Consider the following 6,461-nt stretch of genomic DNA (forward strand, 5'->3'; position numbering starts at 1 on the left):
ATGAAGATTGGCAGGGGAAACCGAAGTAATCAGAGAAAACCTGCCACAGCGCCACTTTGTCCACCACAAATCCCACTTGACCAGACCCGGGATCGAACCCGGGCCGCCGCGGTGGGAAGCCAGCGACTAACCGCTTGAGCTATGGCGCGGCCTTGTATTATTTCTGTAGTGTTTTGTATGTTTTTGTAAGGGTTTTCTGTGTTTCGTACGAGTTGTGTATAGGTCGATGTGTCCTTCTTATGGTTTACTTCATACATATATTTGTTGTTTATGGCTTGGAATGATCGGCCTGTTTGACCTATATATTGAATGGGGCAATCCGAACTTTTAAGTTTATGTACACTTCTACTGTCATACTTATTACTTTCCTGGTGTTACTGTAAATATTTTTGCATAGTTTTCGTAGATTTTAATGGTGTTTTTGTGGTAGTGTCTTTGAGTATTTTTGTGATTTGTTTAATTATGTGTCCAAAGTATATAAATGTTATCCATTTGTTCTGTTCTTGCATGTTTGTTTTGGTGTGATGTTTTATTTTTAGGAACACAAACAAGGAGAAAACACAATCATGTACACACTACGGAACATCAATACTAGGTAAGAAAAAATAACATAATCCTTCCCCTACATGTAAGCAAAAGCATACATATCCTCATAAAAATATGTTTGCATTCCACACCAGGAAAAACGCAAAGAAATACAGCGGTAGAAGAGACACATCTACACGTAACTATTGGAAACAGAAAGAAATATAAGAAACAATTATGTAAATTTAATTTGAAAATTTAAAAATGAATATTTAATTTTTTAATTGAACACAATTTTTTTTAAATATGATGGCATAACAGTATCCAGTATTCCAATATGTAAAGAGTGACCAACGTAGGAATACCAGCAGACGGATACAGGTGAGTGTAAACAAATCGAATACCCGCTGATGGTTTAATGAGTCGAAACTTCTTGTAAGAAAGAACACATGTAGGGTGTGTCGATATTGCCTATTGTGCTGATGGAATAAAATCAAGAATTTTCACACACACAGTATGACGCTACGATATATTTCTATCAGTTAATATTGTTTATAGCCGGTGAGGGCAACCGAGCGGTCTAAGGCATATACCGTCTTCGCTCGCTCGGGAAGCCGGGATGGTGGGTTCGAATCCCACACAAATCATGGATGTTTGGTATGTGTTGTTCTGTTATAGGTCTAAGCCTTGCGACGAGCTGATCACTCATCCAAGGAGTCCTACCATCTGTAAAATGATCAAAATTAAAAAAAAACAACCTCGACACCGTAAGGTGTAAGAGGAACGCATTAAGTAAGTAAGTTACCATTTTTTTAAATAAAACACCTGAAAAAGTAATGTAACTGAACAAAATGAGTTTTTAATATTAAGACGTCCCGAGTAATTGACTGTGATTCGTGTTATACAGCGTAAATCACAGTGCTTTTTGTGATTATGAGCAAATGATTAAGGTATGTATATATTCAGAATTTTGCTGGCACCCAATAATTCGTGGAACACCCGGTAGCGTAGTTGGTTGAGGCACTATGCTACAAGCCGAAGGTCACGGGTCCCGTTGAAGTGTAGTCAACTGACCTAATCCTTCCAGCCTCACTTTGGCCCTGGGGTCGACTCAGCCTCTAACAGAAATGAGTACCAGGAATCTTCCTCAAGGTAAAGGGCGGCCGGTGCGTAAGGCTGACAACCTTACCGCTATCTGTGAGCTGATTATCTAGATAATGTGGGATCCTCAACGACTCACAATCCTGTTACAGGGATAGCTCTACCTTTTACCTTACCCATTGGCTCCAAGCAGGATGCGAGTATACAGCATTTGACCTCTCTTACAAGTTCAATATTCTGTCTGATTCTTCGGAGCTCGCAGAGTATGTTTCTGTCTGTTCTACGCACACACAGCTTATCGTCATGACACTGCCCCATTCAACTGAACATACAACTGCAGCGTACAGTGACAAGCTCCTTGTGTCACTCGCATTTGTGACACATGAAGACCGGTTTCGAGACCGCAACCATTTGGCTGATACTGACACTGAGACTACAGCTCACTCCCTCTCATCTGGATCGCTTGCTGCGAAACTTGGGCTGAAGCATATGAAGGGAGGACCACGGGCAGGGAGAGATCGAGAAGAGGGGGTGGGGGTGTTGGAAAACATGTGGTCACAAGAAAGAGGAAGAAACAGAAGGTACAGGAGGCGGTATAGCGACTAGGCTACGGGCCGGACGACAGAGGAACCAATGTTCGGTTCCCGGTAGAGGCAATATATTTTTCTCTTTGTCTAACGTCCAGACAGTTCTGGGGTCCACCCAACTTCCTATACAATGGATATCACTGGCTGTTCCCCCGGGGTAAAGCCAAGCGGGCGTGAAGGTGACCACTTCCCTTCATCTAGTACCGAGGTCAAGAATAGTGGAGCTATGCTTCCACTCCCCCTTATCTCTTCATGCCTTCGTACTTAATTAACTAATTCCGGGAATAACTTCATCTTTTCAGAGGTAAAAAAGGTAAATTTGTCCCTGTGCTTAACTAATTAAGCACTATGCCATGAAGACGTATGGAGGAGTGGATGTATAGATCCATATTTTCTTTACCTCAGCACCCGTTGGAGGCTCCGGAGAAAAAGCCCCCGTTTCCCATTGGATAGGAGATTGGGTGGACCCCAGGGCCGGTCTGGACGATTAGGGGAAGAGAAAACTCTTGACCCTACCGGGACTCGAAATCCGACCCCTCGGTCGTCCAGCCCGTAACCAGTCGCTATACCTGTTCCTACGTTTTATAGAGGGCACTAGATAAATGCATGACAGTGAACTTCGTGATTTTATTAGCAACTGAGTATGAGTATTATCAGTGCGATAAAATTACTAAATAGGACTTGATGGGCGGTGAATACAGTACGCATGGGAGGGATGCGGAAATCGTACAAAATGTTTGTAGGTAAATATAAAGTAAGGAGACCACATGCGAATATTGAATATGAGAGGATAATATTAATATGGAACCTATAGAAATAGGGCAGTCCGCGCCATAGCTCAAGCGGTTAGTGGCTGCCTTCCCATCGCGGCGGCCCGGGTTCAATCGCGGGTCTGGTCAAATGTGTTTTGTGGTGGAAAATTGGCGCTGGGGCAGGTTTTCTCCGATTACTTCGGTTTTTCCTACCAATCTTTATTCCACCAAATTCTCCATCATCATAATCACCCGGGGCAGGCTACAATAGGCCAATCAGTGGCCGCCGTGCCGAGTGGACCCAGCTGGACTCCACCCCCGCTAAGCGAATTTAAAAAAACAATAGAGAAATAGGGTGACAGGGTGTGGACTAGACTGTCTGGATAACGATCGGGGAAGTTTTGAAATACTACATTAGAGACGGAACAATTTATAACAGAAGAAACAGACTATCCTATATTTTAAGGTGAAATATCGCTCAAATCATAATTCCGTTTACTTGAATACGCCGCTTATTGTGATTAAATACGAGTAGCAAGTCGAAGGTTTTAAGCTGTTTATCCTATTACAATGACATTTGTTTTTCTCAAGGCTGGTAGTAGGGGCCGGGATTGCGACTGGCCACGGGTGAATAACCGTGGGGTCGGAGTTCGAGTCCGGCTAAAGTCAAGAACCTTCCTTTTACCACGTCGTCCAGACCGACTCTGGGGCCCACCCAGCCTCCTATCAAATGTGTACCGGAAACACTTTCACTGGATCAAACCGACAGGGGCGTGAAGCTGACCACTCACTTCTAGCTAGTGCCAAGATCAAGACAATATGGATCTATACATCCACTCCCCCATACGCCTTCATGGCGTAGTGCTTAAATAGTTAAGCATAAGGAAAACTTTACGTTTAAAAGGCTGGTAGTTTCAAGGTTACTGGACGTGACGAAGTATAGTTTGGTTGACAGGTACCAACGTTCCTGACGAACCTGCTGCCTCCATTCTCAGGGTAAAAAAAATGAAGATGTAGATACTCAGATCGTGGGGAGGGTTATGTATCTATTGTACGTACATTTTTGCTTTGAGAAATCTGGAAACACTGCACTTGCGTGTCAGGTTGGTGAGTTAGAATTGTGAAGGGGGAGACTAACAGAAAATAGCCAGTTTTAAAGCAGTATATGGGCTTCTCTTATAAAGGGGGATTGGTCTAGAATTTGTTGCTGAGGTATAAACACAGTACATCCGTTGAAGGTCAAACAATGTTTCGGAGGAATTTCACAACATTCTTGAGGGTAAAAAAAAACCATATGAAATTTTTGTTTGGTTTATTTGTCGGCCCTAAAGATGGAGGTGGTATATTCCTCCGAAACGTCGGTTGACTTTCAACGGACTACATGGAGTTATATCCCACAAGACAGAATTCTTCAAGGCAAAATACTGTTCAGCTAGCCAAGGCATTCCCTGCCACAAAAAATTTTAACTTTAGCTTGCAACCGGAGTTTTTCTAAGCTATATGAATCGAATCCACACCTTCATATCCTAGTATACGATCCACGTTTACATTATCCTCACATCTACACCTAGTTCTTCCAGACAGTCTCTTTCCTTCAGATTTTCCTCCAAAATTTTATATGCATTTCTTATCTCTTCCAAGTGTGTTACATGCAGCAGACGTCTCAGTCACCTTGATTCGATCTCTGTCGTAATATTCAATGATGAATATAATTTAAGAAGGACCTCACTATACAATTTTCTCCAGCCTTCTTTTGCTTAATTCCTTTTAGACCCAGATATTCTTCTCAGTCGGTCTAGAAAACCGAAATTAACGGCCGTAAGAATCCGTTGCGCTGACCACGCGACACCCTCTATCCGCTGAAGTTGGCACTAACTTCGCCGACAAGTGGTGGTCGCTCGGTCGGTATAGTTCGCTTGCGGACTACAGGCCACAGATTTTTTTTTTCATTCCTTTCAGTTCCATGTTCTGAAACCCGCTCAATATATTTCCGTGCCGTATTTGATAGAATCGAATATTCGAACTGGTTAATTTTAGGGTTTATTTCTAGGTTGCTTACAGTTTCTCGCACATAATGAAGCTATTCAACGTGAAAGAAAGTGCCATAAAAATTACATCTGATTTATTTAAATACAATGTGATTCTAAATTGTTGTCGGGGTTTCCGTGGCCTACCTGGACATGCTACAGTTGTATCTGTTATCCCAATTAGAAGATCATCAGTCAAATGAGATGTTACAGCAAGATGGCGCATCCCCCCCATTGGTCTCGTATTGTCCGAGAATTTCTTGTCATGCATTTTCCTGAGCACTGCGCTGAACGTGATGGACATATTCCGCGGCCTCTGAGCTCACTCTATATCATGCCACCTGATTTATTCCTGTGGGGATACGATAAGGACATTGTTTACAAGACCCCTGTGACATCCATCGATGAACTGAAGCTCAGAATTATTGCTGCGATCGAAAGAGTTACACCGCAAATGTTGTAGAAAACTTGGAGGTAAACTGGACACAGCTTGGACATCTTGCGTGCCACGAAAGGAGAGCATGTAGAAGTTGTTTAGCATTGTGCAGCATTGAATCTATATGTAATAAAACTTCTTGGATTACATTTTCATATTGTGTAAGCAGTTTTACTTTGTTGTTTCTGATTTAAAAATTACAGGCCATGGAAACCCCGATAATAATTTAAAATCATACTGTACAACCATATTACCTTCCCCGAAGGGAAAAACAGGGAGCCTGAAACCCAATAAAATTTTATAGATATAGTGCAAAAATCAAAACAGAAGAAGATAAAATCGTTATGGTATACATTTAATTAACATGTTAAGCCTAGAGAATGCTTGAATAAAAACAATAAATCTATTGAAATTACATATCAAAATTCTCATTAGTGATCTTCCTGTAGTTCATTTGGTGTATAATTTCTTTCTTATACAAAGGTAGGATAGAAATTAGTGGAAACACCTCTATAGTTCTGAAAAACTTTATTACCTGAGGTAAACACACTTTTCTTATTGCTAGTGGGGTGGGACTAAGTCCCTTGTACTGCGGCCATTTCTGACCTATTGTACCAGCCCCAGATGATAGGTGAGGGTGATTGTGGAGCAATTGGTGGAATGAAGACTGGCAGGTGAAACTTAAGTACTCGGAGAATACCTACCCCAGTTCCACTTTGTCCACCACAAATCCCACTTGACCAGACCCGGGATCGAACCCGGGCCGCCGCGGTGGGAAGCCAGCGACTAACCGCTTGAGCTATGACGCGGCCTTAAACACACTTACATTCCTTTAATATAATCGCCCCTCATGTGTACCACCTTCTGCCAAATTCGTGGAAGGCGTCGTACACCGTGAGCGTGTCCACTTCTGTTGATGTCCAGCAGTGACCGCCCTACAGCATGAATAATCTCCTCTCTTGTGTTGTAACGTGCCCCTCGCAGTGGTTCTTTCATTTTGGAAAATAGATCATAATCGCACGGACTCATATCG

This window comes from Cryptotermes secundus, unplaced genomic scaffold (genome assembly GCF_002891405.2).
Source record: "Cryptotermes secundus unplaced genomic scaffold, Csec_1.0 scaffold958, whole genome shotgun sequence".
NCBI lineage: Eukaryota > Metazoa > Arthropoda > Insecta > Blattodea > Kalotermitidae > Cryptotermes > Cryptotermes secundus.